Genomic DNA, 15,824 nt, shown 5'->3' on the forward strand with positions numbered 1-15,824 from the left:
GTGGGCCAGGTAGACATTAGTCCAGGGTGGAGTGGTGGGCCAGGTAGACATTAGTCCAGGGTGGAGTGGTGGGCCAGGTAGACATTAGTCCAGGGTGGAGTGGTGGGCCAGGTAGACATTAGTCCAGGGTGGAGTGGTGGGCCAGGTAGACATTAGTCCAGGGTGGAGTGGTGGGCCAGGTAGACATTAGTCCAGGGTGGAGTGGTGGGCCAGGTAGACATTAGTCCAGGGTGGAGTGGTGGGCCAGGTAGACATTAGTCCAGGGTGGAGTGGTGGGCCAGGTAGAGATGAGTTCAGGGTGGAGTGGGGGGCCAGGTAGACATTAGTCCAGGGTGGAGTGGTGAGCCAGGTAGACATTAGTCCAGGGTGGAGTGGTGGGCCAGGTAGACATTAGTCCAGGGTGGAGTGGTGGGCCAGGTAGACATTAGTCCAGGGTGGAGTGGTGGGCCAGGTAGACATTAGTCCAGGGTGGAGTGGTGGGCCAGGTAGAGATTAGTTCAGGGTGGAGTGGTGGGCCAGGTAGACATTAGTCCAGGGTGGAGTGGTGGGCCAGGTAGACATTAGTCCAGGGTGGAGTGGTGGGCCAGGTAGACATTAGTCCAGGGTGGAGTGGTGGGCCAGGTAGAGATTAGGTATTGAGGCACAGTCTCGCAAAAAATGCTTACATTCACCAGCTGTATGGTGGCAAGGTGAAAGTCTTTTCCTGGTAGCAGGGTGGAGATAACAGCTTGTGCGTTGGGGAAAGTGGAAGAAGGTTTTTCAATCACTCCCTTGAGTTCTGTGGCCAACCTTTCCTGCTGGGCCCTTAGGTCATTTATGCCCGTGTGAATTATGATGTGGTTGGGGGACCCTAGTCAGTCCTCTGACAACAGCTCCAGGGCATGCCTATTGTTTGTCCTCTGACAACAACTCCAGGGCATGTCTAGTGTTTGGGCACCAGCGTTTAGCCACTTTGTGTTTGGAAATAAAGTTTATCCTCTTGAATGTATTTGCCATTTGAGTCCATGAGGAGCACAATCTCTGGCGTTTTTTTGTCCTCAGTGGGGGGGGGGGGGGGTTGTCAGGTGGGCTATCAGGGGAGATGACAGGGGCTGTTGGGAGGGGGTGGGGTCTGTTAGGAGGGGGTGGGGTCTGTAAGGAGGGGGTGGGGGCTGTTAGGAGGGGGTGGGGGCTGTTAGGAGGGGGTGGGGTCTGTTAGGAGGGGGTGTGGTCTGATAGGAGGGGGTGTGGTCTGTTGGCAGGGGGTGGGGTCTGTTAGGAGGGGGTGGGGTCTGTTGGGAGGGGGTGGGGGCTGTTGGGAGGGGTGGGGGCTGTTAGGAGGGTGTGGGGTCTGTGTTGTCTGTCCCATTGTGGTGTTGAGGTTGTGGTCCGGGTCTGAGGTGGGCTGTTCTGCTGGCTTCTCTGCGGGAGTGTCCTGCTCTCTGTCTTTGTCACACCTCAGCTTTGTCACCTCCTTCTTCAGTGCCATGTGTGCCTCTTTAAGTTCTCTCACCTCAGTCCGTAGAGCAGCCAGCTCTCTCAGACAGCCGTCCATCTCCACCTTCTGCCCTCCGGGTCTTGTTTGGGGGGTGTTGTTGTGCTGGTCAGTTTTTGTGGGTTTGTTCTGTCTGGAGTTTGTGGACTAGCTCTCTGAGCACCATCTCCAGCTCTGTGAATTTATCCCTCTCAATGATGGAGGAGCAGTTGTGGGACCTGGGTGTGTTCAGTGCTGGGGGGCTGGGGGGGTGGGGAGTATCCTCGTCTACAGGACAGTTTGAAGAGGTGTGATCAGACTCACTCAGGATGGAGGAGTTGTCACAGAGAAAGAGCGTTTTCCTGCTGTGCTCTCTGTCTCTGTCTCTCTCTGTCTCTCTCTCTCTCTCTCTCTCTCTCTCTCTCTCTCTCTCTCTCTCTCTCTCTCTCTCTCTCTCTCTCTCTCTCTCTCTCTCTCTCTCTCTCTCTCTCTCTCTCTCTCTCTCTCTCTCTCTCTCTCGCTCTCTCTCTCTCGCTCTCTCTCTCTCTCTCGCTCTCTCTCTCTCTCTCTCACACACACACACACACTCCCCCCCTTCTCCCTCTCCATCCATCCCTTAAACACGGCTCCCTGCGGGCGTAACATGAGGAGTTCCGTTCACAAAGTCAATAGACGCGTCTTCAGGATAAGCAGACGGCGCTTGGTTGGCGAGCCGAGAGATCGTGGGACCTCACGCAGAGCGACAGATCATGGCACATCAAGATGAATAACGCAGCTGCATGTTGACAAGCTGAGAGTAACCCAGAGAGAGATAATAGTGTATAAAGACTTCATATACCACAGAGCAGCAGCCTAGAAGGTAATGACATTTCAGATGTCATATCTTCAGATAGAGAGTCTGAAATACATTAAGAGTGAGAGTGGTGTACCTACGTTATGTATGTTGTAGCCTGGTGACGTCATTATGTAAGTTGTAGTGTAGTGATGTCATTATGCATGTTATAGTGCGGTGACGTCATCATGCAAGTTATAGTGTGGTGATGTCATTTTGTATGTTGTAGCTATGGTGATGTCATTATGTATGTTATAGATGTGGTGATGTCATTATGTATGTTATAGTGTGGTGGTGTCATTATGTATGTTACAGATGTGGCGATGTCATTATGTATGTTACAGATGTGGTGATGTCATTATGTATGTTATAGTGTGGTGACATCATTATGTAAGTTATAGTGTGGTGATGTCATTATGTATGTTATAGTGTAGTGATGTCATTATGTATGTTATAGTGTGGTGACGTCATTATGTATGTTATAATTGTGGTGATGTCATTATGCATGTAATAGATGTGGTGATGTCATTATGTGTGTTATAGTGTGGTGATGTCATTATGTATGTTATAGTGTGGTGATGACATTATGTATGTTGTAATTGTGGTGATGTCATTATGTATGTTATAGTGTCATTATGTATGTTATAGTGTGTGTTTTTTTTGTGTGTGTGTGTGTATATCTAAGTGTGTTTTATCTGTGTGTGTCTAAGTGCGTGTACATGTCCAAGTGTGTGTGTTTGTATGTGTGTATTTGTATGTTTGCGTGTGTGTAATGTAAGTGCCTGGAATGTTTCCCCATAGCACTCTGCATGACTCTGATTGCTGATAGAGACCAGAAGTGATCCTCACTGAACTCCTCATCTACTTTAAATTCTCTCTCTCTCTCTCTCTCTCTCTCTCTCTCTCTCTCTCAACCTTGAGGCACATTCCGACATTATTTTAACAGATCAGTTTCAGGGCAAGAGGTGAAAATATTGGCTCACAAGCATCAGATGTCAATCCAGCATTACCATTTGTTCAGTGTGAGCAAAAGAAAAGTGTTCATTAGGCCTGAAATGGTACTACCTGAACTTGACCAATACACACTTTTTCCTATTCCTTATGTTGCTTTATTGTGTCCAATGACTGAATGAATCAAGGGTTGTCACAAATTTTTTCCTAATATAGGCTATCTCACAAAACAAGTGACATTTTGTAAATGTGAAATAGGGGACCGGGTGAAAAAAGGTTAGGAAGCTATGAATATGGCTGACCCAGGAGTCCTGTGAATGTCCAGTTTCTGCCACTAGGTGCCAGTAGTGTTCAACAACACAGTTGAACTCCACCGTCTCACTGGATCTCTCCTCACTGCTTAGTCTTCTGGGCCCTGATTCACAAAACACTTCTTACGCAAAAACCTTAAGAAGCATCTTAAGAAAAAAAGTAAGAAGTTCATAAAATGTTTCGTAAGTGCAATTCCTCAACAATATTTTAAGATTTAATGATTTTCTTACAAACTTCTCAAATAAGATATTTGTTGCTAGACAACAGTTTTAGATAGCTATCTAGTTAGCAACGGCAATCATGTTAGCATGTTTCTTACTGAGATTACAGTTCTAAAACATGTTATTGGGTTTAAATAAGTAATACTGAAACTTTCAGATGAAGTTTGTGAATGAATTTAACACGTTCAATTGCTTTCATTAACAATAACCTACATTTGACCAAACATACCTTCACCATTTAAGAGAGTAGGAATGAAGAAGAACGGTACAGGGTCATTACTCTTCCTTGTTTGTAACACAGAGGTCACCTGTAGTAGAGTAGTTTGAGGGGAAAGGGGGTCAGGGGTTAATCTGTTGAGTGTGTACAGGCTAGGGACCTTGCTTTTGGGGTGGCAGGTAGCCTAGTGGTTAGAGCATTGGACTAGTAACCAAAAGGTTGCAAGATTGAATCCCAGTAGCTGACAAGATAAAAACCTGTCATTCTGCCCCTGAACATGGCACTGTTCCTAGGCTGTCATTGTAAATAAGAATTTGTTCTTAACTGACTTGCCTAGTTAAATAAAGGCTAAATATTTTGGAATTAAGAACATTTTCAATAACTTTTTTTTAAAGAATAAAATGATTATTTTTAACTTTTTGCTGAAGGAGAAACATAAGAAATAGCACAACATTTCCAATAACCTTTTGTTGGTATAGCAACTTTGCTTAACTTTCTTCATAAGAAACAAAATGGCAGTTAAGAATACATTTATTCTTAAAAAAGGTTTTGTGAATTTGGGCCCAGATTGGCTAGTAAACGTCACCCAGGAGATCAGGCAATAGATTGATAACACGAAATCCAATAGGCTAAAGTACAGGCAGGGAATTGTCTAAAGGCTTCATTAGTGAGGCAGGCAAAAACTATCATACACAGGATAATTAAATTACGGGAAACCCAGCACTCCGAATAGAAGTGTCACAAAACAAACAATACCTCACAGTAATGGGTGCAAAGAACTGAACTAAATAGTGTGTGATAATGATATACAGGTGTGTGAACAGGTGATCGGAATTCAGGTGATTGGGATCTGGAGAGTGAGCTGCATTCTGGGGGATCTATGTGTTTGAGAGTGTGAGCTGGACAGTGAGCTGCATTCAGGGGGGATCGATGTGTTTGAGAGTGTGAGCTGGACAGTGGGCTGGAAAGTGAACTGCGTTCAGGGGATCGATGTGTTTGAGAGTGTGACCTGGACAGTGGGCTGGACAGTGAGCTGCGTTCAGGGGATCGATGTGTTGGAGAGTGTGAGCTGGACAGTGAGCTGGACAGTGAGCTGCGTTCAGGGGATCTATGTGTTTGAGAGTGTGAGCTGGACAGTGGGCTGCATTCAGGGGATCTATGTGTTTGAGAGTGTGAGCTGGAAAGTGAGCTGCGTTCAGGGGATCGATGTGTTTGAGAGTGTGAGCTGGAAGCAGACGTTACAAATACAATGTATACAGGCAGTGGGCACTATTTCCGTGCTTTTAGGGCCCATAATGCAATTCTTCCGAAATGTGCGTGGATTCATAACATTCTCAGATTTGAAAAAAAAATGCTATATATAGCGGAGAACGGATACAAATTAGTTGCTTTAACTAATTACGACAAAATGTTAAGAACATATTGAGCAATGTAATAAAGTAATGACTTTTCAAAGAAGTTACATTAAACGTTATGTTGGCTTTATCGACGTTATCCTTACGAACCACATAGCATGTCATTACAGCAACAGTATGTACTGGGTATGTTAGCTACCTACTGTAACGTTAGTTGATAACTAACACATCAAACTTGCCAGTATATTTATTTTATGCTGTCTAGCTAACTACCCAACGTTTAGTGACTTGATTATTCACGTCATTCATAGCTTAGCTAAGTGGTATAGTGGTTCGGGTAGTGTTCGTAAATTCGCTCTGGATATCTACTCCGATTTCAGAGGACTCTCGTCTGACTGTTCCAGAGCGCCGAATAACTGATGAATTTACAAATGCTCCACATCTGTTGAATATGGCCGGTGTCAGTAAATGTCGGCAAAAAAAGCGTAATTGAATTGTTGCCAGCAGCACAGTTACAATCACCAACGCTCTGGATAACATGAACACAGCCTAACCAGCTCTAGATAACATGAACATAGCCTAGCCAGCTCTGGATAACATGAACACAGCCTAACCAGCTCTGGATAACATGAACACAGCCTAACCAGCTCTGAATAACATGAACACAGCCTAACCAGCTCTGGATAACATGAACACAGCCTAACCAGCTCTGGATAACATGGACACAGCCTAACCAGCTCTGGATAACATGAACACAGCCTAACCAGCTCTGGATAACATGAACACAGCCTAACCAGCTCTGGATAACATGAACACAGCCTAACCAGCTCTGGATAACATGAACACAGCCTAACCAGCTCTGGATAACATGAAAACAGCCTAACCAGCTCTGCTAGGGCGAGTAAAATGTGAGTGAGGTGTTCTCTCATTTGTGTCTGGAAGTAGCTAGCAAGTTAGCCAGCTAGCTTGGTTGTCTTTGTGAGGTCATGAACGCCCGGATCAACGTTACTCCTCAGCCAGAGCAGTATCTGCTCTGAACCCTCCGAGAGTGAAACGCTCTGGATTTACAAACACACCTGAAGTCTAGCTAGTCATGTGTTATGCTAACAAGCTAGCAAGAGGTTGGATACTGTAGCAACAGCATCAACTTCCGGTAAACAGGTGAAGCGCTAGTACGCTCAACTGAAAGGATGAAAGGATACCGTTTGTTTACAGTACTAAAATGAACTAATAGTATATAGCATGTAGTATATATTCATTAAGTATGTAGTATACACTATGTTAGTATGGGTATTCAAACACAGCTCTTGTTTAACTATAGACTTATAAAGAAAGTGAAACAAAGTTGCTATTCCTCAAAAAGGTTACTGGAAATTGACTTGCGTAATTTCTTATGTTTCGCCTTAAGTTTTTGCGTAACAAGTGTTTTGTGAATCTGGACCATGGACCTCAGTGTTGTTTCATATTTTATACAATGGGTTGGTCTAATCCTGAATGCTGATTGGTTAAAACCGCATTCTGGCCGGTGTCTATTCCACAAATTTCCAGCAGCTAAATCTATGACATTAAAATGCCTATTTACTCTGTTCCATCTGACTGCACAATCCACTGTCTCATCAGCCCAGCCAGGCAATTTATAAACTTGATCTCCACTATAAAAAGCATCTAGACATTATCTCCCATTTCTTTTAGACTTCTTTTTAACATTTACTTTTCAACAGCGGAAATTTGTATAAACCTGCTGTCTGTCACTCCGATATTTGCAACATTGTTTCAATATTCAAATTCCATCGCCAGCTGTCCCATAGTAATGAACGTGTTGGGAGTCAGGACGAGACAGACAGGCAGTTTTTCTCAGCCAGTCGAAATCATGAATTAGCTGGTATTTGTTTAATGGATAAATACAAAGAAATGTCAATTGAAAAAATGAAGTGCATTGTCACGATCGTCGTAACGTGAAAGAGAAGAGGACCAAGGCGCAGCGTGAAGTGAATACATAATCTATTTATTTAAGCGACGTACTGAAGAACACTTAAAACTTCTTCTCAATAGGGGGTGCTATTTGCACTTTGTAATAATTTCGTTCCCAAATTAAACTGCCTCGTACTCAATTCTTGCTCGTACAACATGCATATTATTATTACTATTGGATGGAAAACACTCTCTAGTTTCTAAAACCGTTTGAATTATATCGGTGAGTGAAACAGAACTCGAGTTAGAGCATTTTTTCTATGAGGATGTGAGAATGCAGAATTCTGCAAGCTGTTTCCAGGTCAGTTTATTAATTTGCCTGTCTTCTATTGGTTGAGATGCACTGCATACGTCTTCCCCTGGGTGTCAGCGAATAGTGAGAGTTGAAATGGGTTTGCTAGGCAGAACTGAGAGGTTATAAAAGACCTTGGAACAAAGTGTCCGGCCTTTTTTCACTTCGCTCTGACGAAGGGAGGACATCTGGCTGTGGCTCTAGAACGCTCCGGTTATAGGCCTTAGATATACCCGGTCATGTTTTTATTCGTTATAGGTGTTAAAGACATCATAAGGTAGTTAATTTAAACTGACTTATAGCAGTTTATATCAGTTTATTGCGATTTTCTGGAATTTCTTTGTCACGCGCTATCACGAGTTGGACACCTCTCCGGCACATAGCTAGCGTTAGCTGCTAAATCTACAGGAGAAGAGGACATCTTTCAACCAAAAGACGATTGTTCTCGAGAAAGGACACCTTGCCCAAGATTCTGATGGAAGCTCGTCAAATAGTAAGAAGTATTTATGCTGTTAATTCGTATTTATGTTGAAAAATGTTAAACAATAATTCCGCCATGAATTTCGGTGCGGTCTCGCTTTAGCGCACGCTGTATGTAGCAGTAACTTTAATTTTAAAAATCTAACACAGCGATTGCATTAAGAACTAATGTATCTTTCATTTGCTGTCCAACCTTTATTTTTTAGTCAAGTTTATGATTAGTTATCGATTAGATTAGGTGCCTCTCCAAGATGGCGCTTGACAGATTGCTTGAAGTTTGCCCACTAATCACATTGTATAACCACGATTTGTGCCGCTACATATGCACATTTTCGAACAAACCCTATATGCATTGTGTAATATGATGTTACAGGACTGTTATCTGAAGAAGTTTATGAAGGTTAGTCAAAAATTATATATATTTTGCTTGTTTGTTACGATCTCTAACCTTTGCTGCTGGTAAATGGCTTGTGTTTCTGGCTATTGTGGTAAGCTAATATAATGCTATATTGTGTTTTCGCTGTAAAACACTTAAAAAATCTGAAATATTGTCTGGATTCACAAGATCTGTGCCTTTCATTTGCTGTATGCTGTGTATTTTTCAGAAATGTTTTATGATGAGTATTTAGGTAATTCACGTTGCTCTCTGTAGTTATTCTAGTCGCTTTGGTGAGAGTTGTGATGGTGGCTGCAATGGTAAACTATGATTTATACCTGAAATATGCACATTTTTCTAACAAAACATATGCTATACAATAAATATGTTATCAGACTGTCATCTGATGAAGTTGTTTCTTGGTTAGTGGCTATTTATATCTTTATTTGGTCGAATTTGTGATAGCTACTGATGGAGTAAAAAACTGGTGGAGTAAAAAAAGTGGTGTCTTCTGCAAACGTGGTTAGCTAATAGATTTACATATTGTGTCTTCCCTGTAAAACATTTTAAAAATCAGAAATGATGGCTGGATTCACAAGATGTGTATCTTTCATCTGGCGTCTTGGACTTGTGATTTAATGATATTTAGATGCTAGTATTTACTTGTGACGCTATGCTAGGCTATGCTAGTCAGCTTTTTTACTGATGGGGGTGCTCCCGGATCCGGGTTTGGGAGGAATTAGAGGTTAAACAAAACTACAAAACAACAAACCGACGAACGTGAAGCTATACAAAACAAATAAGTGCACACTGGCAACTTACACATAGACATAGACAATCACCCACAAAATACCTAATGACTATGGCTGCCTAAATATGGCTCCCAATAAGAGACAACGATAGACAGCTGTCTCTAATTGAGAACCAATCTAGGCAACCATGGACATACACACTGCCCCTAGACTAGACACTGCCCCATAAACATACAAAACCCCCTAGACAATATAAAACACATACATCCCCCATGTCACACCCTGACCTAACTAAAATAATAAAGAAAACAAAGATAACTAAGGCCAGGCTGTGACATGCAGCTAGTTTGCAGCCTTTCCAGCTTCAGTTTGAAGTGATTGTGTTAGCTGTGTTGCTGCCTAGCTCCTCTGAACAACAGTGTCCTGATGAGAGAACACATTTTCTATGCCAGGTGAAATCATGCATCATTAGCTCATTGTTATGGATTCATCCAAATAAATGTCACTAGAAAACAGCTTTAACAAATGCAGCTACTGTTGTTATTCTGGCTGCACTGTTAAACGTGACTGTAAGTTAGCCGTAGTTATCTAGCTAGCAAGCAAGGGATAAGAACGTTGCCAGCCAGTATGGCAATGGAACATTTAGAACGAACGACTGGGTCGCGTCCATAGATACAGAACAATAAGACTGAACGACTGGGTCGCTTCCATAGATACAGAACAAAAAGACTGAACGACTGGGTCGCTTCCATAGATACAGAACAAAAAGACTGAACGACTGGGTCGCGTCCATAGATACAGAACAAAAAGACTGAACGACTGGGTCGCGTCCATAGATACAGAACAAAAAGACTGAACGACTGGGTCACGTCCATAGATACAGAACAAAAAGACTGGGTCACGTCCATAGATACAGAACAAAAAGACTGGGTCACGTCCATAGATACAGAACAAAAAGACTGAACGACTGGGTCGCGTCCATAGATACAGAACAAAAAGACTGAACGACTGGGTCGCGTCCATAGATACAGAACATAAAGACTGGGTCACGTCCATAGATACAGAACAAAAAGACTGAACGACTGGGTCACGTCCATAGATACAGAACAAAAAGACTGAACGACTGGGTCGCGTCCATAGATACAGAACAAAAAGACTGAACGACTGTGTCGCGTCTCTGGCAATCGAACCAATAGAACAAACGACCAGCCTGCTTGGGTAGCAACCCTATATTTGTGTCGGGACTATATATTGTGGAAGGATGAAATAGTATGAATAAATTAATCAAAATAAAGTTTTTAATGAAAATATGTCAATCATTATTTGAATATGTTGGTAACACGATGTATAAAAGTGGTAATACCCTCAAAACCCGGTGTTTAGAAGATATATTGGCACGGTATTTCAGCACTCGACTTCATCTCGGGCCTAACAACACCTTCAACAATATACCGGCTTCTCTGGCGTTATCACTTAAATATCACAGATTCCTCCTCCACTTGCTCTCTCTCTCTCTCTCTCTCTCTCTCCTCTTCTCCAGCTCTCATTAATCTGTCCTACTGCAATAATATCACGTAGTTCTCTCTTCTGACTAATCTAATTTATTAGCGGAATACCTCATCATGACTTGTTCTATTATTAATCACAGTGATGATGTCATAGCTTCAGATCAGCAAGGGAATGGAACTGTCAGCCTCACGGAACAATGGTTCATTATTAGGTGATTAGGCCATCAAGATTATGGAAGATAGGTGCATGTGTGTACGTTCCACGGGCAAGATGTTAAGAGGAGTGCTTTTTTAAATTATTGATTGAGTGCGTTTACATGCACACAATCAATAATGTGATTATTGTGTGGCGCAAGATTTATATAATAGTTTGATTAAAACGTTTACATGCTTAGGCGTGAAGAATGATTTCCCCCTAATAATCCTGTTCACACGGACACATCTGAAATCAGGCTACCTGATGGGACTCTGATAAATGCAATCAACAGCCAATCAAAACAAACGTTCTAACACAGCGGGGCATGTTTTCGGGAAGCATATCTGAGTTCGGACATGTAAAGTTTGTATGTGAAAAGGACATCTGAGACTCATCTATTTCAGTTGTTCTGAACACACTTCACTCTCGCTAAAGATGGAGGCTCGCGCTGATGGTGCTAGCACTGCGTTCAGATCGAAAACATGGCTGGAACGCCCGATTAAGTTCTTTACCTGTCCTAATAATTCAAATGATTGCTCAGAAAACCAGAAGTTGTAATCAGCGTACGCTTAATTCGATTTTGACCTGACGCTGATTAAGATAAGCAGAGTGAGATGTTTACATGACTATTGCATAATCTGCTTAAAATCAAACTATTAGTGTAAACGTAATCATTAGCTGTTGCCACTGGTGACAAAAAGCTAATAATGGCCAGCTAGCTCATCAGGTCTGACATCACCACCAAACCTTCTTCTTTTAGCAGAATGACCATCTAGTCTAGTGATTTACCAGGGGGCTATTAAATGGTTAGAAGGTCTTTAAGGATATTAGATTGCAGAAGGACATGAATATTTAACCGTCTCATTCTGATTATATTGTACATGTTCTTCCTGGTGCTAACTTCCTTAGCCAGAGGAAATAATACCTGCGTCCCAAATGGCACCATATTCCCTAGTTCACTACTTTGTATTAAGAACCCTATGGGCACTGGTCAAAAGTAGTACACTATATAGGAAATAGGGTGCCATTTGGAACAGCTACACTGATTAGCCTAGCGACAGCGCTAACGAGCCAGGATTGATTGTAGGAGATGGCCATAGACTATGCTAATGTAGTAGTGTCATACCGTATGTAAAACAGGGGTGAGTTATTGTAGGTTTCTACGGTGGAAAGAGCTACAGGCAGATCATTAAATCCACCTCCAACATGTCCCCCCCCCAAGTCCATCTATCTATAGTATGAAGGTGAACTCTGTAACCATTTAATGTATGGAAATGTGTTTGAGTATTTGTAGTATAGGGAACATTTGTGTCTTTCAACTGTCTCTGTTCACATGGACCGGGGTGTTTTTCAGAGAGGTGACTGTGGATCCATCTCTCTGTTGTACTTTTGTGCTTTCATTCCCGGAACTGTATAATAATGTACGGAAGTCCCGTGGCCTCACAGGATGAGGGACGAGGAAGGCCTCACACAGAGAGGGACGAAGAAGGCCTCAGAGAGAGAGGGACCAGGAAGGCCTCGCACAGAGAGGGACGAGGAAGGACTCACAGAGAGGGACGAGGAAGTCCTCACAGAGAGAGGGATGAGGAAGGCCTCACACAGAGAGGGACGAGGAAGGACTCACACAGAGAGGGACGAGGAAGGCCTCACACAGAGAGGGGCCAGGAAGGCCTCACACAGAGAGGGACGAGGAAGGCCTCACACAGAGAGGGACGAGGAAGGCCTCACACAGAGAGGGATGAAGAAGGCCTCACACAGAGAGGGGCCAGGAAGGACTCACACAGAGAGGGACGAAGAAGGCCTCACACAGAGAGGGACGAGGAAGGCCTCACACAGAGAGGGTCCAGGAAGGCCTCAGAGAGAGAGGGACGAGGAAGGCCTCAGAGAGAGAGGGGCCAGGAAGGCCTCAGAGAGAGAGGGACGAGGAAGGCCTCACACAGAGTGGGACGAGGAAGGCCTCACATGTAGAGGGACGAGGAAGGCCTCACATGTAGAGGGACGAGGAAGGCCTCTCACAGAGAGGGTCCAGGAAGGCCTCACACAGAGAGGGACGAGGAAGGCCTCACACAGAGAGGGGCCAGGAAGGACTCACACAGAGAGGGACGAGGAAGGCCTCACACAGAGAGGGGCCAGGAAGGACTCACACAGAGAGGGGCCAGGAAGGACTCACACAGAGAGGGACGAGGAAGGCCTCACACAGAGAGGGGCCAGGAAGGCCTCACACAGAGAGGCCAGGAAGGCTAGAAAATCTTGGAAAACCTGTTGGAATTCTGATAGCCCCTGAGCGCGTTCTGATGCCGGGCCTGTTTGTGAGGAAGCCCATGAGCGCACACACACACACAATCACACACGCACGCACACACACACTCTCGGGGCCCTCTGACCTACTCCCCTAAACACTGTATTGATCATGAGGCCCAAGCGGTGTCCCAAATGGAACCATCATGGGCCCTGAGCAAAAGTAGTGCACACTTCATAGGGAATAGGGTGCTATAGTAGTTCACTTGATAGGGAATAGGGTACTATAGTAGTGCACTTCATAGAGAATAGGGTGCTAAAGTAGTGCACTTCATAGTGAAAAGGGTGTTAAAGTTGTGCACTTCATAGAGAATAGGATGCTATAGTAGTGCACTTCATAGAGAATAGGGTGTTATAGTAGTGCACTTCATAGGGAATAGGGTGAATCAGGATAGATAATAATAAGGTATTTGAGGTAGATATGTACATGAAGGCATCAGGATAGATAATAATAAGGTATTTGAGGTAGATAGGTACATGAAGGCAGGGTAAAGTGACTAGGCATCAGGATAGATAATAATAAGGTATTTGAGGTAGATATGTACATGAAGGCAGGGTAAAGTGACTAGGCATCAGGATAGATAATAATAAGGTATTTGAGGTAGATATGTACATGAAGGCAGGGTAAAGGGACTAGGCATCAGGTTAGATAATAATAAGGTATTTGAGGTAGATATGTACATGAAGGCAGGGTGAAGTGACTAGGCATCAGGATAGATAATAATAAGGTATTTGAGGTAGATATGTACATGAAGGCAGGGTGAAGTGACTAGGCATCAGGATAGATAATAATAAGGTATTTGAGGTAGATATGTACATGAAGGCAGGGTGAAGTGACTAGGCATCAGGATAGATAATAATACGTTATTTGAGGTAGATATGTACATGAAGGCATCAGGATAGATAATAATAAGGTATTTGAGGTAGATATGTACGTGAAGGCAGGGTAAAGTGACTAGACATCAGGATAGATAATAATAAGAGTAAAATAAAGAACAGAGTAGCAGCAGCAAATTATGTGTAAAAGTGTGTGTGTGTGTGCAAGCGTGTGTGTGTGTGTGTGCGTGCGTGTGAAGCCAGGTGTGTGTGTGTGTGAAGCCAGGTGTGTGTGTGTGTGAAGCCAGGTGTGTGTGTGTGTAAAGCCGGGTGTGTGTGTGTGAGTAAAGCCGGGTGTGTGTGTGTGTGTGAAGCCGGGTGTACACTACACAACTTTAGCTGAGCCTCTCACATTAAACAACTTTCTCTCCTCTATCTAGTGATCTCATCTTCAACTTCAGCTTTCTTGCTGATGTAGTGGTGCGCACACACTAGACTATGTGGCAGAGATGGAGGTCACACACTAGACAATGTGGCAGAGATGGAGGTCACACACTAGACAATGTGGCAGAGATGGAGTTCACACACTAGACAATGTGGCAGAGATGGAGGTCACACACTAGACTATGTGGCAGAGATGGAGGTCACACACTAGACTATGTGGCAGAGATGGAGGTCACACACTAGACTATGTGGCAGAGATGGAGGTCACACACTAGACAATGTGGCAGAGATGGAGGTCACACACTAGACTATGTGGCAGAGATGGAGATCACACACTAGACAATGTGGCAGAGATGGAGATCACACACTAGACTATGTGGCAGAGATGGAGGTCACACACTAGACAATGTGGCAGAGATGGAGGTCACACACTAGACAATGTGGCAGAGATGGAGATCACACACTAGACTATGTGGCAGGGATGGAGGTCACACACTAGACTATGTGGCAGAGATGGAGGTCACACACTAGACAATGTGGCAGAGATGGAGGTCACACACTAGACTATGTGGCAGGGATGGAGGTCACACACTAGACCATGTGGCAGAGATGGAGGTCACACACTACAGGATTCTTCACTTGGTCTTGAGGACTCTCCGTACCATGCTGTCTCACGAAAAAAACAATGATATAATTACATTTAACGTAGCTACAATAAGCTGTGGCTCAAGCAGCCTCATAAATGTCGTCAGTCAGACATTCACGATGGCCATACAGAGTTGAAATGCTGTATCTAGCCAACATTTTGAATTGAATAACATTGCTTGTAAACTTCAAAGCTGCAACGATTTGACGCTTTGGTCAAAGGCCTACCAGTAGTAGTCGAGTCTCTACACATTCTGGGTGATGCCAAACAACGTCATCATCTCACTGGCTTCTTCTCTGGCGAGCTCTCATTGGCTATTGCTGATCACTGTTCTCAAAACGTGTCGTTGCACGTCTCACACTACAAGAGCATTGCAGATTTACATACGTTTTTTCAGACCCTTTGCTATGAGACTCGAAATTGAGCTCAGGTGCATCCTGTTTCCATTGATCATCCTTGAGATGTTTCTAAACTTGATTAGTGTCCACCTGTGGTAAATTCAATTGATTGGACATGATTTGGAAAGGCACACACCTGTTTATATAAGTTCCCACGGTTGCCAGTGCATGTCAGAGCAAAAAACAAGCCATGAGGTCGAAGAAATAGTCCGTAGAGCTCCGAGACAGGATTCTGTCGAGACACAAGTCTGGGGAAGGGTACAAAACATTTCTGCAGCATTGAAGGTCCCCAAGAACACAATGGTC

The sequence above is a fragment of the Salvelinus fontinalis genome, chromosome 22 (genome assembly GCF_029448725.1).
Source record: "Salvelinus fontinalis isolate EN_2023a chromosome 22, ASM2944872v1, whole genome shotgun sequence".
Classification (NCBI taxonomy): Eukaryota; Metazoa; Chordata; class Actinopteri; order Salmoniformes; family Salmonidae; genus Salvelinus; species Salvelinus fontinalis.